General features: G+C 51.7%; 1 long non-coding RNA gene and 1 other non-coding gene across 2 annotated transcripts; both read left to right on the plus strand.

Annotated features, from left to right (window-relative positions):
• Positions 1 to 1,030: 1,030 nt before the first annotated feature.
• On the plus strand, positions 1,031 to 20,675 carry LOC118762017. Its single transcript, XR_004997804.1, has 4 exons — positions 1,031 to 1,056; positions 17,809 to 17,814; positions 20,248 to 20,543; positions 20,663 to 20,675. It is a non-coding gene; the product is annotated as an uncharacterized LOC118762017 (long non-coding RNA).
• A 1,038-nt stretch (positions 20,676 to 21,713) lies between these two features.
• On the plus strand, positions 21,714 to 21,872 carry LOC115232130. Its single transcript, XR_003883597.1, has one exon. It is a non-coding gene; the product is annotated as a 5.8S ribosomal RNA (ribosomal RNA).
• Positions 21,873 to 23,494: the final 1,622 nt, after the last annotated feature.

Below are 23,494 nucleotides of genomic sequence, written 5' to 3' on the forward strand. Positions count from 1 at the left end.
ACGCATCTGAAAGGATTGGAGACAAACACTTTCTTCTCTGGTCAAACTCTCATCAACTTCTTCAAGTACCACTTGAAAAGGAAAGTGAGAGTAGAGAGGCAAGTTTTGTCTAGCGAATGTTTTAAAAAAAGATGGGTGAATGTAGCAAGGATGGCACGTATGAATGACGAAGCCACCTTGAGCATAATCCTATGAACCCAGAAATTGAAAACAGAGGGTTACCCACTTGCAAACCAATGTGGTAACATATAACAATATTGACCAAGGTTACCGTGGTCTTTTTCGTAGGCTTTTCTTCCCACGGATAAACCTTACTTGCTTTCCCCTTTACACCATACATCATGACACTGTGATACACGATCCCTATTGATCGTTTTTTTTTCCTCTCCCCCTTTTTTCCTCTTTTTTCTTCTTTTTTCATTTTTCTTTTCTTTTTTTTCCCTTTTTTCTTTTCCTTTTTTCTTTTTTTCTTTTTTTTTGTTCTTTTTTCCCTTTTACGATCCCTTTTGATCGAAAACCTACGCCACCTTTTTTTTTTTCTCCCCCAAAAGAAAAGCTCTACCTTGTAACTTGTCCCATCTGTGTGCAGCCCTGTGTGGCCAATAAAGAAACTTATCTATCTATCTATCTATCTATCTATATATATATATATATATATATATATATATTATTGATTACTTTTTAAAGTTATCTCTACAGTACTGACTTATAAGCCTTTAATATACTTTGATACTTTGCAGTATATTCATCATCATCATCATCATCATCATTTAACGTCCGCTTTCCATGCTAGCATGGATTGGACGGTTCAACTGGGATCTGGGAAGCCAGAAGGCTTCACCAGGGCCAGTCTGATCTGGCAGTGTTTCTATGGCTGGATGCCCTTCCTAACGCCAACCACTCCATGAGTGTAGTTGGTGCTTTTTATGTGCCACTGACACAGGTGCCAGACAAGGCTGGCAACAGCCATAATCGGATGGTGCTTTTTACGTGCCACCGGCATGGCGGCCAGATTAGGTGGCGCTGGCAACGGTCACGTTCAGATGGTTCTCTTACGTGCCACCGACACTGGTATCACAACTACAGTTTCCATTGATGTTGATCGATTTCGATTTTCACTTGCCTCAACAGGTCTTCACAAGTAGAGTTTTGTGTCCCAAGAAGGAAAGGTATGCATAAGTGGACTGGCTACATCCCAGGTAGAGGCCACGGGTTATGGTCTCACTTGTCCTGCCGGGTCTTCTCATGCACAGCATACTTCCAAAGTTCTCGGTTACTAGTCATTTCCTTGGTGAGACCCAATGTTCGAAGGTCGTGCTTCACCACCTCATCCCAGGTTTTCCTGGGTCTACCTTTCCACAGGTTCCCTCAACCTCTAGGATGTGGCACTTTTTCCCACAACTATCTTCAGCCATTCTCGTCACATGACCATACCAGCGCAAACGTCTCTTTTGCACACCACAACTGAGGCTTCTTAGGTTCAACTTTTCTCTCAAGGTACTTACACTCTGTCGAGTATGAACACTGACATTACACATCCATCGGAGCATACTGGCTTCATTTCTTGTGAGCTTACGCATATCCTCAGCAGTCACGGCTCATGTTTCACTGCCATGTAGCATGGCTGTTCGTACACATGCATCATACAGTCTGCCTTTTACTCTGAGCGAGAGGCCTTTTGTCACCAGCAGAGGTAAGAGCTTTCTGAACTTTGCCCAGGCTATTCTTACTCTAGCAGTTACACTTTCAGCAAACCTGCCCCCGCTACTGACTTGGTCACCTAGGTAACGGAAGCTATCAAGTATTTCTAGTTTTTCTCCCTGGAATGTGGTGGAAGTTGGTCTCTGTGCATTTTCAGTGTTTATTGCTCCTGAGCATCTGCCACATACAAAAACTATCTTCCCAGTTAGCCTTCCTTTGACATTGCTGTACCTCTTATGTGTCCATAGCTTACACTTTGTGTATCTTATAGAGTTTCTACCTACGCCTTTTCTACAGATTGAGCAGGGCATCAACCTGAAGGTGTTTGTGATTTGTCTACCTTCCTACTTATTAGGACTTTGGTTTTAGTTAGGTTGACTCTAAGGCCCTTCGATTCTAATACTTGCTTCTACACCTGAAACTTCTCCTCCAGCAATTAGAGCAAGGTCATCAGCATAGAGGAGCTCCCAGGGGCATCCTGTCTTGAATTCCTCCGTTATTGCCTGGAGGACTATGATAAATAGGGGGATTGAGGACTGAACCTTGGTGGACCCCTACCTCTACCTAGAATTCTTCACTGTACTCGTTGCCAACCCTCACCTTACTAACAGCGTCCCTGTACATGGCTTGCACAGCTCTCATTAACCATTCATCTATCCCTAGTTTCCTCATTGATCACCAGATAAGGGATCGGGGGACCCTGTCAAAGGCTTCCATCATCATCATCATTGCTTAGCATCTATCTTCAAAATATGTAAATTTTGGAGACTAATGGGTCAATTAGTGTGTTAAGTAAAACACATTCATAGTTTAGTGTCATCCATGGTTGGAGTATGTTTCCACTGGAATTCCGCAGTGTTAGTTGAGATAATAATAATTAATGAAGGAAAGAGAAGATAGACTTAGCACTAGTCTTTATTCAGTACAACAATCATTTCAACGCATCCTGCAACTGTCTATTATAGGTAGAATTTTGTGCATGTAGCTGTGCTGCATCAATCTGCACAGTTTGTGTCACATCAGGTACATACATAAAGAAGCGGGTGTCTCATTAGATATACTGAGATGTCCTAGGCATATTGCTCATGCCTGCTGTATTTTGGTTATATATATGAGGTGAAGTCAGAAATTATCAACATATCTTTATTATTGTGACACTGCCTTCTGCACATGCATGCTTATAGTTGGTCATGTGATCGAAGTTTGAGCCTGATTGTGCCATTTTTCTTTCTGGCTTTACAGTTTAAATGTGGCCACTCCACTAGCAATGTGCACCAAAGAAGAACAAAAAGCAGTGATCCAATTTCTCTGGAAAAGGAGTGTACGATCAACAGTGGAAGATACAGTGCTTTGCTGGCTAACAAACTGAATGGAAGCAAGGTCTAGAATCAAAGGGCCTTAGAGTTAGCCTAGAAAAAACCAAAGCCTTAGTAAGTAGGAAGGCAGAAAAACCACAAATTCCTTCAAGTAGATGGCCCTGCACAATCTGTAGAAAAGGTGTAGGTAGAAACTCCATAAGATGCACCCATAAAAGGTGAAGTAATATCAGAGGAAGGTTAACAGGGAAACTAACTTTTGTATGTGGAAGGTGCACAGGTACAATAAATGCCAAAAATGTGTAGAAAATATACTCTGTCAACTGCCAGTGGGGCAAGCTAGAGGTAGTAGATAGCTTCTGTTATCTAGGTGACCAAGTTAGTAGTGAAAGTGGATGCTCCGAGAGCATAGCCGTGAGAATAAGATTAGGCTGGGCAAAGTTCAGAGAGCTCTAACCTCTGCTGGAAACAAAGGGCTTCCCTTTCAGAGTGAAAGGCAAATTGTTTGATCTCTGTGTGTGAACTGCTATGCAGCATAGCAGTGAAACATGGACTATAACAGCTGTGGGGATGCGTAGGCTTTACTGGATGTGCAATGTCAGTGTGCATGTTCTATAGAGTGTAAGCATCTTGAGAGAAAATTTAGGCATAAGAAGCATCAGATGTGGTGTGCAAGAGAGATAACTGTGCTGGTATGGTCATGTGATGTGTATGGATGAGAACAGCTGTGAAGAGAAGTGCTGATCTCTAACTTTGGAGGGAACCTGTGGTAGAGGTAGACCCAGGAAGACATGAGACGAGGTAGTGACACATGATCTTTGAACTTTGAGCTTCACAGGTGCAATGAGTAGTGACTGAGACCTTTGGTGATGTGCTGTGCTTGAGAGGACCTGTCAAGCTAAGTGCACCCATGCTGGTGGCATGCAAAGAACATCTTTTGAATGTTGGGCCTTACAGAAGCAAAGTGGCTGAGTTCCTTTTGAGTGTTGGGCTCACGGAGGCAAGCTAGCTGAGTTCCTTTCGAGTGTTGGGCCTAACGGAGGCAAAGTGGCTGAGTTCCTTTTGAGTGTTGGGCCTTAGGGAGGCAATGACTTAGACCTTTGGCATTATGTCATGCTTGAGAAGAAGACCCATCAAGACGAGCAAAATTACAGTTGTGGAAGATACTGGTGTCACACAAATTGGCACCCGTGTCAGTGGTGCATAAACGCACCCTGGTATCATGCAAATGGAGTGGTTCGTGTTAGGAAGGGCATCCAGCTATAGAAAACCATCCAGCCGTAAAAGAACCATTCAGCTGTAGAAAACCACATCAGGCTGGAGTCTGGCGTAGCCTTCCAGCATGCCAGCCCAGTCAGACTGTACAACCCATGCCAGCATGGACAACGGACGTTAAATGATGATGATCTGAAGGTTCATGGCCTAGTAGTTAGGATTTTAAGCTATTGATCATAGGTTGTTGGTTCAATTTCTAGGCCAAGTAACATGTTATTATACCCTTGAGCAATGCATTTCATTTCATGTTGCTCCAGTGCCTACTGTGTGTTGGTATAGCCCGCCATCTCTGTGGCGGTCACCGCTTCTTTGATCCAATGAATTTAAAGAAGAATGTGCTGAGAATGTCTGTGTCTGCTGTTATGATTGTGCAGTTGTCACAAACAATTAGTGAAAGAATCATACAAGTTATTAGGTCATAATCACTTGTGTGGAAAGCCTATGGTTATTATATATATAATATATGTGTGTTTATGTGTGTATGTATGTATACATAAATATATGTACATATATATATGTGTGTGAGTGTCTGATTGTGTGCATTTGTGAAAGACATATGACACAACACTAAGATGTATATAACTGATTTTCTTTACACGTCATATATATCCATAAAAGCTTGGTATCAGCTGTCTTGATCAGGAAATGCTAAGCACTGTGTATGTATGGCTGGATGATGTGGTTGCATGTGTGTGCTAATGTACGTTCGTGGCTGTTGCCAGCCTCGCCTGGCCCCCGTGCAAAAAGCACCATCCATTCATGGCCGTGGCCAGCGCCGCCCCGACTGGCCTCCGTGCCGGTGGCACGTAAAAGCACCATCCGTTCGTGTCCGTTGCCAGCCTCGCCTGGCCCCTGTGCCGGTGGCACATAAAAGCACCATCCGTTCGTGGCCGTTTGCCAGCTCCGTCTGGCACCTGTGTGGGTGGCACGTAAAAAGCACCCACTATACTCGCGGAGTGGTTGGCATTAGGAAGGGCATCCAGCCGTAGAAACACTGCCAGATCAGACTGGGCCTGATCCAGCCTTCTGGCTTCCCAGACCCCAGTTGAACCATCCAACCCATGCTAGCATGGAAAGCGGATGCTAAATGATGATGATGATATATGCATTACAATATCAGTAAAAATCACCACCACCTCCAACATCACCTCTACCATCATCATCATCATCATCATCATCATTTCTATGTCCAAGTTTCCCTGCTTGCATTAGTTGGACATGTTGCCTCTTGCAAAACGTTTCTTTGTTAGCTATTGTCCCTTGTTGTCAACTCCCACATGAGATCAGCTTTCACCACTTTCACCCATATCTTCTTCGGCAATCTTCTTCTGTAGGTTCCTTCCATCCGGATTTCTTGGCCCTTCTTTACCCAGTTGTCATCTTCCACATGCGTCACATGTCTGTACCAGTAGAGTCTCCTTTCTTGCACTTAACATTGGATTCCTCATACACCAAGTCTTTTTCTCAGCTCGTTTCTGCTCTGTCATTCACGCACACTAACATTACACATTCTGCAGAGCATGGTTTCCTTATTTCTTTCCATCTTTCATGTATCTTCTGCATATAATGCCATTCTTTCATTCCTATGTAACATTGCACTTTATGCATAAACATTATACAGTCTATCATAAAATGGAAAGAGAAACCTCTTGTTGCCTGCTGTGCTAATAGCTCTCTGAACTTTGCCCACCACGGTTACTATATTTTCAGGACACTCAGCCCCTCTGTTAATAAGTCATCTTAATTATCAGCTAGAGTCACCAAATACAGCTGTTTGAGCATTTGGAAGACATTTTCCCACTGGTGATCTAACTGTTAATTACTCCTGTATTCTTTGTAAGCCTAGCACTCATTCTATCGATCTCTTTTGCCAAACTGCTAAGTTACAGGGATGTAAACACACCAGCATCAGTTGTCAAGCGATGTTGGGGGGACAGACACAGACACACAAACACAAACACACATATAGACATGTACATATATATGACGGGCTTCTTTCAGTTTCCATCTACCAAATCCACTCACAAGGCTTTGGTCGGCCTAAGGCTATAGCAGAAGACACTTACCCAAGATGCCACGCAGTGGAACTGAACCCGGAACCAAGTGGTTGATAAGCAAGCTACTTACCACACAGCCACTCCTACGCCTATAAATTTTGGGAAAAAAGTGCAGATTATACTCGAGGATTTACAGTAAACAGATATATGGGAAAGGAAACTGTCGATGGAGGTAGAGTAACATGTGTATGTTTGCCTGTGTGTTTGTGTGTATGGATGTGTGTGTGTGTGTGTGTGTGTGTGGTGTGTGTGTGAAGTGTGTGTGTGTGAGTATTCAGAAAAAAAGAATGCCAAGGAACAAAAAGAGCAAAGGAAGTTAGTCAGAAAATATGAGTATGAGTATGGATAAATAAGTGGCTGTGAGGTATGTAGCTTGCTTACCAACCACATGGTTCCGGGTTCAGTCCCACGGCGTGGCACCTTGGGCAAGTGTCTTCTACTATAGCCTCGGACCGACCAAAGCCTTGTGAGTGGATTTGGTAGAGGGAAACTGAAAGAAGCCCATCGTATATATGTATGTGTGTGTGTTGTGTGTGTGTGTGTGTGTGTGTGTGTGTTTGTCGCCCCAACATCGTATGACAACTGATGCTGGTGTGTTTATGTCCCCGTAACTTAGCGGTTCGGCAAAAGAGACCGATAGAATAAGTACTAGGGGTAAAAGGAACAAGTCCTGAGGTTGATTTGCTCGACTAAAGGTGTTGCTCCAGCATGGCCACGGTCAAATGATTGAAACAATTAAAACAATGATAAATAAATAAATAAATAAATAAATAGATGAATATAATAAATAAATAAATAAATAAATAGATTAATATAATAATTATAAATATGACTTGTAAGGCAGAGACAAAACAATAAAAATACTGAACACAGGCAAAATGGTAGATGTGAAAAAAAAAAAAAGAAGCAGTTACAAAATCAAAAAAGAAATATGTAAATGAAGACAGGAAAAATTTTTTTTAATAAAAAAGGAAAAAAAACAGAAACCAAAAAATAAAGAAGAACAAAAGTGGAGGGGGGAGCAAAAAAGGAGATGATTGTTGTCTTGAGAACAGGTTTATGTGTAACTCAGTCTCTCTCACACCGGACACTATATCTACTAGGAAATTTACACCAGCAATGCTACAATGCCACCTTAAGAATGAACGCAACTATGCCTCTCCTGGTCTTGACAGTGTTACATACCTACTTCTCAAACGCGGTGGGTACTTTCTTCTAAACCAACTTTCACTATTCTTCCAATTCTGTCTTGACAATGATGTTACTCCAGAGCAGTGGAAAACTGCCAGTGTTATCCCTCTGTTCAAAAAGCGTGACCGCACATTGCCTGTCAACTATCGCCCCATTAGTCTTACTACCTGCATTGCCAAACTGATGGAATCCTATGTCAAGGAAACCCTCTGGAACTTCTGGAAGTCTCACAGCCTCATCCAGCCGTCACAATTTGGATTTATTCCTAACTCCAGCTGCTGTAATCAACTCATCGAGTTTCTTGAGGACATTACCCAAATCACTGATCGCGGATCCTGGGTGGATGTTGTTTACCTGGACTTTGCTAAGCCTTTTAACTCTGTGCCACACAAATGACTTATGGTGAAACTCTCTGCGTTGGGTGTAAGAGACGATCTCTATAACTGGTAGAAGTCCTTTATCGGCCAAAAAGAGGTTGTCACAGTTCTAGGACAGCACTCTTCACCCTATGAGATGACATCTGGTGTACCACAGGGATCTGTTCTTGGCCCCCTTTTATTTGTTGCATATGTTAATGACATAGATGCCAACTTAAAGAATGCCACAGTGCTGAAATCTGCAGATGACATCAAGCTGTACCTCGAAATAAAGAGGTCAGATCCTGAACACTATAGATCTCTATTGCAATCAGACCTGGACACAATGCAGCAGTGGATCATGGACTGGCAACTCAAGCTGGCTGTGGACAAATGTACCACCATGCATTTTGGGAGGAAAAACCCAGCGTCTACTTACTCCCTTCACAACACTAATCTCAAAAAGTCTTCGTGTGAACGTGACCTGGGCGTTATTGTCGACAGCGATTTGCATTGGACAAAACACATTGCTAAAATTGCCAAGAAGGCTTGAGAGTGTCTTGGCATCACTCACCAAGTCCTTTGTGAGCCACTCTCCGGCTATCTATCAGTGGCTTTATATAGCTATGGTGCGACCTCACCTGGAATTTGCATCACCGGTCTGGAACCCCTATCTTGCCAAGGATATTTGCCATATTCTGAACGCCTTACTTCCCTGGGCATGGACACATTGAAACGCCGACGTCTGGCAGCTGACTTGGCAGACACCCATAACATTTTTAACCATCTTACAAACCATAACTCTGAGCACCTTTTCAAACTCCACCTGTTAAACACCCATGGACATGTTTACAAAGTCAGAAAACAGCACAGCTCCCATGACTTTCGGAAACATTTTTTCATGCTAAGAGTTGCTGAAGCATGGAACAAACTGCCAGCATTAGTTGTTAGTTGTCAGAGCACTGCATCCTTCAAAACTTCCATGCTTCCTGAGATTCGCCAACACTACACCTGATTTTCTCCCCTCCATACACACGCAAGCATGTATCTGACTCATACACTGTTCGCTTTCCAGACATTTGTACATTACTGTATGTAATTGGTATGCACAACAGAGAAAGCGGGTGAGTGGGAGGTAGGGTGTGTCTGATTTAAATATCAGGCTGACTGCATATTTTACCTGTGTGTAGTTGGATATTATTTTGATGTTGAACGGATATTTTGTGTGTCCTCTGTAGAAAAAGAGGTAGGTAAAGATATCTTTTTGGTTGGGATGGTGGTGTTCATAGGGTTATGATACCCGGATGCTATTATATATATATATATATACACACACTTGTACATTTATGCAATATGTATGTATGCGTATGTCTATCCTTCTGTCTCTCAATATGTTCATACTGTTGCATGTTAGGCATGTATCTACATATATCTTTATATACATATATATATATATGTATGTATATATATAATATATATGTATATATATATATATATATATACATATATATATATATAGTATGTATATATATAATATATATATATATGTGACCATGTAGAAGCTCCATTTTTATTTTTACACATGTGTGTGTAATAGTTTGTCAGTATGCATGTATGCATGTATTTGTGTTGCTGTTTATGTGTGTGTGTCTGTGTGTGTGCATGTGTGTGAGTGTGTGAGTATTTTATATATATATATATATATATATATATATATATATATATATGTGAGTATTTTATATATATATATATATATATATATATATATATATATATATATATATATATATATATATATATATATAAAATACTCACCACACTCACACATGCACACACACAGACACACACACATAAACAGCAACACAAATACATGCATACATGCATACTGACAAACTATTGCACACACATGTGTAAAAATAAAAATGGAGCTTCTACATGGTCACATAATGTGTTAAAAAATGCAGCCAAACCTCCCTCTAACGTTGTCCTAGATACGTTATTCCTGAGAGCAACTCTTTCAATTACAGATCTAATCAATCAGTACTGACCTAGGGTTGTACAATAACAGATACGCTCAGATATGGGAGTAGATGGACCCTGAACAAAAGTACCCTATGATAGTGTTCTGCATGTTAAATACTTTTCCAGCCGTGTCTCTCACACAAGTGTAAAATAGAGAGTAAGAAAAACTTTGAATAAGTAAGATAATCACTCACTTTTTCTCTCTACCTAATGTCAAAGATATGTAGTACATTTCTGTTATAATCTGAGTCCAGACTAAAAATTTTCGGTTCATCTTTGGTGTTACAAGAAGTTTGTTGGTCTCTCGGTCAACTGTACCCCACAATAATCAAGAGAATTGCAGAGTTAGGTGATCAGATGTTAGGGGTGACGTGGTTCCAGAAATTGTCCGACAGTGTGTGTATATGTTTGTGTGTCTGTGTTTGTCCCCCCAACATCACTTCACAACTGATGCTGGTGTGTTTAGGTCTCCGTAACTTAGCGGGTCAGCATAAGAGACCGATAGAATAAGTACTAGGCTTACAAAGAATAAGTCCTGGGGTCAATTGCTTGACTAAAGGCGGTGCTCCAGTATGGCCACAGTCAAATGACTGAAACAAGTAAAAGAGAGTAAAGAGTATACACACATATATACATAGATGGTTGTATGTGAGTGTGTGTCTGTGTGTCTTTGTGTTTGTTTCCCTCCTTGTTCAGCATAACAAGTGAGGCAATTTCTTTGACTAAACCCTTCAAGGCAGTGTCCAAGTAAGGCTGTTGTCCGATGACTGGAGCAAGTAACAAGTTAAAAAATACAAGATCCATCGATATAATTGCATTCTCTTTATTAGTGTCTTTAATTGCCAATCCATTATAATTTTTCAAACCAGTTATGCTGATGCTGATAGCATGTAAAAAGCATCCAGTCAACCTGTATACTCTGTAAAGTGGCTGGCATTAGGAAGGGCATCAAGCTGTGGAAACCAAACCAAAACAGACTATGAAAGCTGGTGTGGCCCCTGGCCTTGCAAGCTCCTGTCAAGCCGTCCAACCCATGCCAGCTTGGAAAATGGAATTCAAATGATGATGATGCTGATGATGCTGATGATGATGATGATGATGATGGTGATGATGATTCAGTCGTTTTGAAGTTTGACTTCATCTATCTTTATCAGTTTCATCTCGAGAGCTACGGCCATGCTGGGGCACTGCCATTAATTCTTTGTTTTTGTATAGTATTATATGATAAATTCAAACCTTGTATTCCTATCCACTGATGAAAAATAGTTGCTTTTGTTTCTGACAAACTAGTAATCATTATTTACATTATTTACATTATTTACATTTGACGGATATTTGTCCTCATCTTGTTTGTTGTTAACACAACATTTCGGCTGATATACCCTCCAGCCTTCATCAGGTGTTTTGGGGAAATGTCGACCCTGGGTTCTCATTCATAAGGGTTTTTTTGAAAGCTTAGTAAACTAGTAATCATTATTATTCTTTCCAAATTATTCTACAAGTTGTCATTTTCTACAAAGTTCTAAAGCCTTATCTTTAATTTCATTCTAATAAGATTGCCAAAAAGGTATTCACTTATTCTTTTATTCATTTAAACACACCAGCATCAGTTGTCAGCGATGTTGGGTGGGGTGGGGAAACAAAGACACACAAACATATACACACACATACACACACACCTATATATATATATATATATATATATATATATATATATATATATATATATATATATATATATATATATATATATATATACATATATACGGGGCTTCTCTCAGCTTCTGTCTACGAAATCCACTCACAAGGCTTTGGTTGGTCCAAGGCTATAGTAGAAGACACTTGCCCAAACTGCCACGCAGTGGGACTGAACCCAGAACCATGTGGTTGGTAAGCAACCTACTTACCACACAGCCACTCCTACACCTCTGTGATAATATATTAGGAATGACAGATGTGTTGATTGGATTCTTGCTGTTCTGCTTGCACTCCATGAAGTATACTTAATTTTATTATATAAAATGATATGTTCCCTAAAATAAGGAATTCTTTCATCTGTATGTAGTAAGGAGGCCCTATTGGAGTGGGGGATAACCTCTTAATAGAGAATTTCAGGGAAAGTTGGTCAAAACAATCATCATCCTCATCACCATCATCATCATCATCATCATCATCATCAACTGTCTGTTTGCCATGTTGGTATGGGTTGGATGGCTTGATAGTAACTGGTAAGCCAAAGGGCTGCACCAGGTTCCGTAGCCTGTTTTGGCTTGAATTTTAAAACTGGATGCCCTTCATAATGTCAACCCAGCTTTTTATGTACTGGATGCTTTTCATGTAGCACCATCACCAATGTTTTTTTTTTAAGTGGCACCAGCACCCCAACCAATGCTTTTTACATGGCACCCTGGTTTTAGGATGGAAATTCTTAAACCTCATTTATGATATATAATGGACTTAACATCGAGAAACCTAAAGAGAGGAAGCATTACACATTTGTACAGCAAAACAATTGAAGAAGCTTTTTCAACTTTTAATATATGACTTGTAGTTCTTTCAAGGAGTATTTTTTGAAGCATCCTATGACTTTTCTTATATATACATTGTTACTTGATACTTTTGTATGTGTAGCAGATCAAAAGTGGAGAGGGATTACAGGTAATTAGATCGGGAGAGTAGCAGAATGTTTTGATTCCATAGACACAGTTTTCAGTGCATTAGGTACATAAACCACACACACGCATACACATGGTTGTTGTTAATAAAAAGAACAAGTAATTGAAGACCAGTGATGTGAAAAATCACTACAATTCAATGTGTGACCTGAAGAAAATTGACCTGCTATTTCTAGCAGACTAAGTAACCACACACAATCTATTTTCTTAGTGGAGGGAAATAAAAACATGTCACAGGAAAAATAGTGAAAGTATAATATTTTATGTTTATGTATTTGTTTTGCAAGACTCTTGATGGGAAATCATGTGTTGAAACAGATACAAGATCTGATTAATAAGTATACGGACTGTTGCCATAGTAACGAAACTAAAGAGTAAAGATGTTTGGCAAAGATTGAGCTTGTACTCTGCTGTGCATGCACACTAAGTTTTAAATCGAAAGCACGAAACTAATCGGGCGGTGTCGGCCACGTACGCGCGGACCTAGCCGCGACCGATGCTGCGAGGTACAGGCGTTCGATACGGCGACGTGGTCCGTCTCGTAAATTCCCGAAAGATGACAAACTGCGGCCGGTGCCGGTACCGGCGGGCCTGCGCCCGCGCCTTCGCCCGCGCCTCCGGCGCGCTACCGCGAGGCTGAATTGGGGGCTTCAGCGAAGCTTGCGCTCTCGCCCACGTACACGTGGACGTAGGCGCGATCGATGCCGTCAGTCGCCGGGAGTGCGTGGCGACATGCACCGGGTAAAAACAGCGACGCGGTCCGACCCGTGAGTTATGGAGGTGCTCGGACCGTAAGCAAACGGATCGGCCCCGGCTGGATAGTCACGCCTCTAGGTGACCGTCGCACCCCGAGGGGGTCAAGACTATATTGAGGGCTTGCAGTCGGCAGGTTTCATGCCTCGGGGACCGTTCGGCAGGACGCCAGAGACGTCAGCCTGCGACGCCGCCAGCCCGGCGGGCGGCCGCCGCCTTCGCGCCGCCTCGCTTTCTCCCGTTCGTCCGCGAGCCGCGGGGCCGTTAGCGGCAGGGCCGCGCCGGTCGCCCGTTCCTCCGCCGCGCTACCGTGCCCGAAACCGAAAGAACGAACCCACGCTCGCGGTACGGCCCACGGACGCGTGGACGTAGCCGCCACCGATGTTGGAAGGGCGTTCACGAGATGCACGCCGTCGATACGGCGACGCGGTCCGTCCCGTAAAAACCCGAAAGATGGCAAACTGCGGCTAGCACGGTCGCCCGTTGCTCCGCCGCGCTACCGTGCCCGAAATCGAAAGAACGAACCCAAGCTCGCGTCATGGCCCACGTACGCGTGGACGTAGCCGCCAGCGATGCCGGAAGGCGTTCACGAGATGAACGCGCTCGATACGGCGACGCGGTCCGTCCCGTAAAATCCCGAAAGATGACGAAAACTGCGGCTAGCGCGATGTAGCGGCAGGCCTGCGCAAGGCCTGCGCCGGTCGCCCGCGTCTCCGCCGCCGAACCGTGCGTGGAATCGAAAGCACGAAACTAAGCGGGCGGTGTCGGCCACGTACGCGTGGACCTAGCCGCGACCGATGTTGCGAGGTACGGGCGTTCGATACGGCGACGTGGTCCGTCTCGTAAATTCCCGAAAGATGACAAACTGCGGCCGGAGCCGGTAGCGGCGGGCCTTCGCCCGCGCCTTCGCCCGCGCCTTCGCCCGCGCCTCCGCCCGCGCCTCCGCCCGCGCCTCCGCCGCGCTACCGCGAGGCCGAAGCGGAGCTTGAGCGAAGCTGGCGCTCTCGCCCACGTACACGTGGAGGTAGGCGCGATCGATGCCGTCAGTCGCCGGGAGTGCGTGGCGATATGCACCGGGTAAAAACAGCGACGTGGTCCGACCCGTGAGTTCAGGAGGTGCTCGGACCGTAAGCAAACGGATCGGCCCCGGCTGGATAGTCACGCCTCTAGGTGACCGTCGCACCCCAAGGGGGTCAAGACTATATTGAGGGCTTGCAGTCGGCAGGTTTCATGCCTCGGGGACCGTTCGGCAGGACGCCAGAGACGTCAGCCTGCGATGCCGTCAGCCCGGCGGGCGGCCGCCGCCTTCGCGCCGCCTCGCTTTCTCCCGTTCGTCCGCGAGCCGCGGGGCCGTTAGCGGCAGGCCCGCGCCGGTCGCCCGTTCCTCCGCCGCGCGACCGTGCCCGAAACCGAAAGAACGAACCCACGCTCGCGGTACGGCCCACGGACGCGTGGACGTAGCCGCCACCGATGTTGGAAGGGCGTTCACGAGATGCACGCCGTCGATACGGCGACGCGGTCCGTCCCGTAAAAACCCGAAAGATGGCAAACTGCGGCTAGCACGGTCGCCCGTTGCTCCGCCGCCCTAGCGTGCCCGAAATCGAAAGAACGAACTTGAGCGTGCGGTCTCGCCCACGTACGCGTGGACGTAGCCGCGACCGATGCCGGAAGGCGTTCACGAGATGCACGCCGTCGATACGGCGACGTGCTGCGTCCCGTGAAAACACGAAAGATGGCAAAACTGCGTCTAGCATGGTCGCCCGTTGCTCCGCCGCCCAGACGTGACCGAAATCGAAAGAACGAACCTAAGCTCGCGGTGCGACCCCCGTACGCGTGGACGTAGCCGCCACCGGTGCCGGAAGGCGTTCACGAGATACCGGCGCTCGATAGGAGTACGTGGTCCGTCCCGTAATAATCCCGAAAGATGACGAACTGCGGCTAGCACGAGGTAGCGGCGGAAGGCGTGCTCCGGTCGCCCGCGTCTCCGCCGCCCTACCGTGCGTGAAATCGAAAGCACGAACTTGAGCGTGCGGTCTCGCCCGCGTACGCGTGGACGTAGCCGCGACCGATGTCGCGACGTGCGGGCGTTCGATGCGGCGACGCGGTCCGTCCCGTAAATTTCCGAAAGATGACAAAGTGCGGCCGGTGCAGGCAACGGCCGATTGCGGCGGGCATGCGCCGCCTTCTACCGCCTTCGCCCGCAGCTCCGCCGCGCTACCGCGACGCTCTAGTGGGACTTGAGCGAAACTCGCGCTCTCGCCCGCGTACACGTGGACGTAGGCGCGATCGATGCCGTCAGTCGCCGGGAGTGCGTGGCGATATGCACCGGGTAAAGACAGCGACGTGGTCCGACCCGTGAGTTAAGGAGGTGCTCGGACCGTAAGCAAACGGATCGGCCCCGGCTGGATAGCCACGCCTCTAGGTGACCGTCGCACCCCAAGGGGGTCAAGACTATATTGAGGGCTTGCAGTCGGCAGGTTTCATGCCTCGGGGACCGTTCGGCAGGACGCCAGAGACGTCAGCCCGCGACGCCGTCAGCCCGGCGGGCGGCCGCCGCCTTCGCGCCGCCTCGCTTTCTCCCGTTCGTCCGCGAGCCGCGGGGCCGTTAGCGGCAGGGCCGCGCCGGTCGCCCGTTCCTCCGCCGCGCGACCGTGCCCGAAACCGAAAGAACGAACCCACGCTCGCGGTACGGCCCACGGACGCTTGGACGTAGCCGCCACCGATGCCGGAAGGCGTTCACGAGATGCACGCCGTCGATACGGCGACGCGGTCCGTCCCGTAAAAACACGAAAGATGGCAAACTGCGGCAAGCACGGTCGCCCGTTGCTCCACCGCCCTGACGTGCCCGAAATCGAAAGAACGAAGCTAAGCTCGCGGTGCGACCCCCGAACGCGTGGACGTAGCCGCCACCGATGCCGGAAGGCGTTCACGAGATGCACGCCGTCGATACGGCGACGTGGTGCGTCCCGTGAAAACACGAAAGATGGCAAACTGCGGCTAGCACGGTCGCCCGTTGCTCCGACGTGCGGGCGTTCGATGCGGCGACGCGGTCCGTCCCGTAAATTCTCGAAAGATGACAAAGTGAGGCCGGTGCAGGCAACGGCCGATTGCGGCGGGCATTCGCCCGCTTTCTACCGCCTTCGCCCGCAGCTCCGCCGCGCTACCGCGAGGCTCGATTGGGACTTGAGCGAAACTCGCGCTCTCGCCCGCGTACACGTGGATGTAGGCGCGATCGATGCCGTCAGTCGCCGGGAGTGCGTGGCGATATGCACCGGGTAAAAACAGCGACGTGGTCCGACCCGTGAACAAGGAGGTGCTCGGACCGTAAGCAAACGGATCGGCCCCGGCTGGATAGTCACGCCTCTAGGTGACCGTCGCACCCCAAGGGGGTCCAGACTAATATGTAGGGTTGTGGTTGATCGGCATAGGTTAGCGTCTCGGAAGGATGTCCTCGTAGCTCCTTTTCTGATGACGGTTAGCTCCCCGTTTTCCGGTGCAAGATCGATTCTACACGGCCGGCGCGTCCTCGAATTTCCGCCGCCGAACCGCCCGCCTTTCAGACGCTGCGTTCGCCCGCCCGTTGACGCCCGCGTTTGCCCGCCTTTTGAAGCTCGCCTTCGTCCGCCTTCGCCCGCCTCTGGACGTCCGCTTCTTCACGCCCGCCTACTAGACGCTGCGTTCTACCCGCATCTTTCGACGCACGCCTTCGCCCGCCTTTTAGACGCCGCTGCGTTCGCCCGACCCTTTCGACGCACGCGTTTGCCTGCCCGCCCGCCTTCCTTCCTTCCTTCCTTCGCTCGCCCGCCGGCAACCGCCGCACAAGCGCTATTTACGTAGGGTCGCGGCCGAACGGCATAGGTGGACCGCCTGGAAGGGATGTTGTCGGCGCTCCTTTCTGCCAACGGTTGGCTCCCTTATTGCCGGTGCAAGGTCGACTCTACACGGCTGGCGCGTCCTCGAATGTCTGCCGCCGCCGCCGCCACACCGCCCGCCTTTTAGACGCGCTGCCTCGACGCCCGCGTCTGCCCGCCTCTTCACGCTCGCAATCGGTTCGTCCTCCCGCAATCGAACCGCTTCTCGTTACCGCGTTTTCTTTTTTTCTTTTCTTTTCTTCCTTCCGACCCCCGGCCTCGTCTTCGCCGCCGAGGACCCGGTCAGGTTACGCCGCTGACCTCGTGTCGCGTCGCCGCCGGCGCGGCGGACGGGCTAGCCGTCGCTTCCCGTTCCGCCACAGGCGACGCGGCGTCTCCGAAAGAGAGCGGTGCCGTGTCCGTCCCTTCTTCCTTGGACGGAACCGTGGCTTCAACTCCGGGTTTCGCTGCCTCGTAGCGTTTCTGCAGCTTTTTCTTTCCCTTCCCGGCATCACCCCGCCTTGGCGCGCGTCGTTTTCGTGGCGACCACCGTCATGGCACTCGCTCGTTGACCGCAGTCCGGACGCAGTTCGTCGTAGCCGTTTCGAAAGGATCGGGTGGAGGAAGCGACGACGACGACCACCGACGCGTAGGGCGCCGGGCGAGTCTAAAAGCTGCAGCGGGCCCGCGCCAATCGCCGCTGCCCCTCTCGTCTGCCGACCTAGTCGCTGGCCTTCTTCGCCTTCTCCTCTTCCCTCTTCTTCCGCCCGGAACCGGCCCCCGCTTCGTATCGACCCGCACAGGAGCCCGTCCGCAGCGGCCCCGGTGTGCGGCAGTCGGATCGCAAACCGTTTCTTGTATCGCGAACGCTTCTTCGCGCGTCGACCCGTGTCGTTTCCGCCTCTTCTCCTCCTCCTCCGGGACGACGACGAGGAGGAAGAGCAGCTGGCGCGCGCGTATACGAACGGCGGCCGAACTCGCGAGCGCCCTCGCGCCTCTCTGTCTTCGGCCATTCCGATTCCTTTCGTTCTCGTTTCCGATCGTCGGCGGCTGCTACCCGAGCTTCCGCCGCCGCCGCCGCGCGCTTCGTTCTCTCGAAACGTAACGTCGGTGATACCTGGTTGATCCTGCCAGTAGTCATATGCTTGTCTCAAAGCTTAAGCCATGCAAGTGTAAGTTCATGCCGTAAACGAATGGTGAAACCGCGAATGGCTCAGGAACCGGACCTAATCCTCGGGACCGTATTCTTCCACCGCGAGGAGAGTGGATAACTGTGGCAATTCTAGAGCTAATACATGCAACCGAAGCCGCGATCGCAGGTCGCACCCGGGCGTCGGGCTCGAAAACGGCGTTCGGCAGCCGTCGCGTTTTGCGCGGCGTCGCCGTCGTTCGCCGCCGGCGTCCGCTCGGCCGGATCTGGGGCGGCGCATCCGCGCCCGTCCCTCCCGGTCGCGACGATACGGTCGGCCTTCCGCATTGGTCGCGGCGCAAATATTAGACTGAGACCGACGCGTACGGGCCGTCGCAGCAGCCGCCGCGCCTTCCGCGCGCGGGTCTTAGGCGTGCGGCGGCTTCACGCCCTTCGATTTTGGTGACTCTGGATAACTGTCAGTACGATCGCACGGGCTAGTATCGCACTAGCCTTCGCGCGACGGGTCCCCCGCGAGTCCGCCCTATCAACTGTCGACGGCCCGGTCAGTGCCGACCGTGGTGGCAACGGGTAACGGGGAATCAGGGTTCGATTCCGGAGAGGGAGCATGCGAAACGGCTACCACATCCAAGGAAGGCAGCAGGCGCGCAAATTACCCACTCCCGGCACGGGGAGGTAGTGACGAAAAATAACGACGCGGGACTCTGTCGAGGCCCCGCGATCGGAATGAGTACACTTCAAATCCGTTAACGAGGATCGACCGGAGGGCAAGTCTGGTGCCAGCAGCCGCGGTAATTCCAGCTCCGGTAGCGTATATTAAAATTGTTGCGTTTGAAAAGCTCGTAGTCGGAATTCGGGTCTCGAAAACGTACCCCAGCACGTTCGGGGCGACGGCGCCGTCGCAGGCGCGCTTCTGGCGCGTCCGCTTCGGTCGTCCGTTCGCACTCCCGGCCCTATTCGCCGGTGCGTGCGCGGTCGGGCCGCGGAGCTCTGCTCGCGTCGCCGCCGCGACTCGGCACCCCGTCCAGCGCTCGTCTTCGCCCGCGTCGCGTCGTCGCGTCGCGTCCGGTTTCACGCCTGCGCCTTCAACGGCGCGGGTCGGTCAGGCGTGCTGCGCGCGGGAGCCACGAGGCGGGTGCGCTATTGGGCGTCGTCGCCGTTCGCGTTCTAGCGGTAGTAGCGCGTCCACCTCCCGGTCGTTTCGGCCCGCACGGTTCCTCCGAGGGTGCTCTTCGCCGAGTGTCCGAGGCGGCCGGTACGTTCACTGTGAAAAAATTAGAGTGCTCAGAGCGGCTTAATTTGACTCAACACGGGAAAACTCACCCGGTCCGGACACCGGTAGGATTGACAGATCGATAGCTCTTTCTCGATTCGGTGGGTGGTGGTGCATGGCCGTTCTTAGTTGGTGGAGCGATCCGTCTGGTTGATTCCGATAACGAACGAGACTCCGGCCTGCTAACTAGCGCGTCGATTAGTGCTTTTCCGGTAGCGCGGCGGCGCCGAAGCCTTCGTCGGTAGCTCCGCGCGCGGCCCGGGCTTGCCGTTGCCGCCGCTCTCCTTCGCGTCCGGCGCTGCGGCCGCGTCCGGCTGCCGTCCCCCGTTCGCGGGGGTTCGGTCGCGGCGTGGTTGCGGCGTTGGTTGCGGAGCGGCGGCGGTGACCCGGTCGGCTCGGCCCGCGCGAGCCCGGCGGCGGCACGCCGTCGCGTCCGGGCCAGTCGGTTGGCGAACGCAGCGCTTCTTAGAGGGACGGGCGGCAGAAAGCCGCACGAGGCGGAGCGATAACAGGTCTGTGATGCCCTTAGATGTCCGGGGCCGCACGCGCGCTACACTGGAGGTATCAGCGGGCGCGTCTCCCCCGGCCCGAGAGGGTCGGAAACCTCTGAACCACCTCCCGTGATAGGGATCGGGGCCTGGAACCAACCCCGTGAACGAGGAATTCCGGTAGGCGCGGGTCATCAGCCCGCGTCGATCACGTCCCTGCCCTTTGTACACACCGCCCGTCGCTACTACCGATCGAACGGTCCGGTGAGGTCCTCGGATCTGGCCGACGAGTCCGCTTACGCGCGGCGGCGTTACGCGCCGTCGTCGGCGCGTTCTCTGATGGCCCGGAGAAGACGACCGAACCCGATCGCTTAGAGGAAGTAAAAGTCGTAACAAGGTTTCCGTAGGTGAACCTGCGGAAGGATCATTAGCGCCGTGTTCTCGAATTAGAGAAGAAGAAGAAGGAAATAAACATTCGCGATCCGCCCGATAAGTCGCGGCCGGGCCCCCTCGCCCGAGTACCACCGAATGCTCTTGATTCGGCCCTCTAACAGCGCAGCAGTAGCGGTCGCGCGGCAGCCCGCCGTCACACGCCGCGACTCTCTGCTGCCGACCGCGCAACCACCCTGCCGGCGTCGGCCCGCCCTCATGGCGCTCGGACGACGGGGCTTGCACGCTTTGCGAGCTCCATGACCGTTTCTCTCTTCCTTCCTGCCTCGCCGACCGCGCGATTCGGCCTAGGCCGTGGGCGCCGCCCGGCGCCTTCCGATGACCACCGTAACGCGCGGCCGTCTTTTTTATTTCCTCGCCTCCTAGCGCGCAGTCTCTTTTCGGAGACTTGCCGAGCCAAAAGTCGCGGCCGGGCCCCCTCGCCCGAGTACCACCGAATGCTCTTGATTCGGCCCTCTAACAGCGCAGCAGTAGCAGTCGCGGCAGCCCGCCGTCGCACGCCGCGACTCTCTGCTGCCGACCGCGCAACCACCCTGCCGGCGTCGGCCCGCCCTCATGGCGCTCGGACGACGGGGCTTGCACGCTTTGCGAGCTCCATGACCATTTCTCTCTTCCTTCCTACCTCGCCGACCGCGCGATTCGGCCTAGGCCGTGGGCGCCGCCCGGCGCCTTCCGATGACCACCGTAACGCGCGGCCGTCTTTTTTTTTTTCCTCGCCTCCTAGCGCGCAGTCTCTTTTCGGAGACTTGCCGAGCCAAAAGTCGCGGCCGGGCCCCCTCGCCCGAGTACCACCGAATGCTCTTGATTCGGCCCTCTAACAGCGCAGCAGTAGCCGTCGCCGCAGCCCGCCGTCACACGCCGCGACTCTCTGCTGCCGACCGCGCAGCCACCCTGCCGGCGTCGGCCCGCCCTCATGGCGCTCGGACGACGGGGCTTGCACGCTTTGCGAGCTCCATGACCATTTCTCTCTTCCTTCCTGCCTCGCCGTCGGCGTCGGCAGTGGCGCGCTTCGTTCCGCTGTCGACGCCTTCGAATCTCATTTTATTTTTTTTCCGTCGCGCGGCGCCGGCCTCCTGTCGGGGGCCGCTGCCGCTTTCCTTTTTTTTTTTTTTCCTTTCCGTACGTCTAGCGCGTAGTAGTAGCAAATATTACCGAAACCCTGGACGGGGGATCACTCGGCTCGTCCGTCGATGAAGAGCGCGGCTATCCGCGTGAACTGATGCGAATTGCAGGACTCAGTGAACATCGACACCTCGAACGCACATTGCGGCCCCGGGATCCTATCGTCCCGGGGCCCCGTCCGGTCGAGAGGCGGTCAAGACACGAAAACGCAGTCCGCCGCGGCCGTTGGCTGCGGCGGGGAGTCGGGAGTCGCAGGAAAGGGCGGCGCTCGCCGCGAGGCCCGCAAGTTATCTCGCGCGCGAGCCGCCGCCGCTCGATCGTCCGTCTCCCGTAATGCCAGACCGTCATCGTTGCGAAGCGCTGTTGCGGAGGAGGGAGCCCGCCGAAGTGCGGAAGCAGTGGAGTAAGGGATCAGTAGCAGGAACGACACGGCGAGGCCCCTCGTCGCGTCCGCGTCTTCCTCTGCGTTCCTCTCCGAGCGACCGCCGCCCTCCGTCGCTGCCGCCGCAGCCGCCGCCGTCTCGTCTTTCGGCGTTCGCTCTGTGGGAATATCTCTTTCGTGCGAGCGTTCGTGCCGATCTACAGCGGTGGTGTGCGCGCCGTAGTAGCAAGCAGCAGCCGTCTCATTTGCAGCGTCTCCTTTTTTTCACGCTGCCCTCGACTCGGACGCGATTACCCGCCGAACTTAAGCATATCGCTAAGCGGAGGAAAAGAAACCAACCGGGATTCCCTAAGTAACGGCGAGTGAACCGGGAGAAGCCCAACGCCGAATCTCGTCGGCCGCGCCGGTCGTCGAGAGCTGTGGCGCAAGGGTCGTACACGGTCGATCGTTTCGCCCGGCTAGGTTCGGAGTCCCCTCGATCGGGGCTGCCCAGAGCGGGTGCCAGGCCCATTGGGAGCCGGCGGCGATCGGCGGTGTTCATCGGCCCGAGAGTCGGGTTGCTTGGGAACGCAGCCCAAAGCGGGTGGTAAGCTCCATCCAAGGTTAAATACGGGGACGAGTCCGATAGCCGACAAGTACCGCGAGGGAAAGTTGAAAAGAACTTTGGAGAGAGAGTTCAAGAGACCGTGAAACCGCCCAGGGGTAAACGGGTAGGACCGCTCACCGCGATCGCGAGGGGACTCAGTCCGCTGCTTCACGCCGAGGCGCCGTCGTCGTCGACGAACGCGCCGGTGGCGGGCGGTCGTCTGCCGCCTCGTCGGCGTTCGATTCCCGGGGCGCCGGCATCGGACGCACTTCCCCTCCGATCCGTCGTCGCGACCCGTCTCCCGTCGGGCCGGTAGGCGCGCGGCGTCCGCAGGTCGCAGACGAGAGCCCCGTCGCCGCCGCGCAAGCGGCGGTCGGTGGGATCCACGCGCTCTTCTCGACCGGGCCCGTCGCTCCACGTAAAGCGCAGGCACGGCTAACCGACGGAGACGGGCAAACGCACCTCGCCCTTAGCACGAACGACGCAGCGAGTCGCGCGCGGCCTCTTCGCGGAGGTCGCGAGCGACGCGGCCGCCCGCGCGCCGCGACTGCGCGGAAACCCTCGCAAGGGGGGCGACGCGCGTTGCGGTCGCGGGACACCTTCCGCCCGAAAAGCCGCCCGCTGCCGCCGGTCAGCGACGAGCATCGGCAACCTACCCGACCCGTCTTGAAACACGGACCGAGGAGTCCCAGTCGACTGCGAGTCGTTGGAGCCTTTCACTTCGCGAACTCCGACGGCACAGCGAAAGCGAGAACGTGACACGACGTCGCCGTCTCGCTTCTGGCGGGACGGCGCTTCGAAGCATCGTTCCCGGGTCGGGTCCGCGCGTTCGCCGCGACGTTCGCG

This window comes from Octopus sinensis, unplaced genomic scaffold, assembly GCF_006345805.1.
Source record: "Octopus sinensis unplaced genomic scaffold, ASM634580v1 Contig19387, whole genome shotgun sequence".
In the NCBI taxonomy this organism is placed as follows: Eukaryota; Metazoa; Mollusca; class Cephalopoda; order Octopoda; family Octopodidae; genus Octopus; species Octopus sinensis.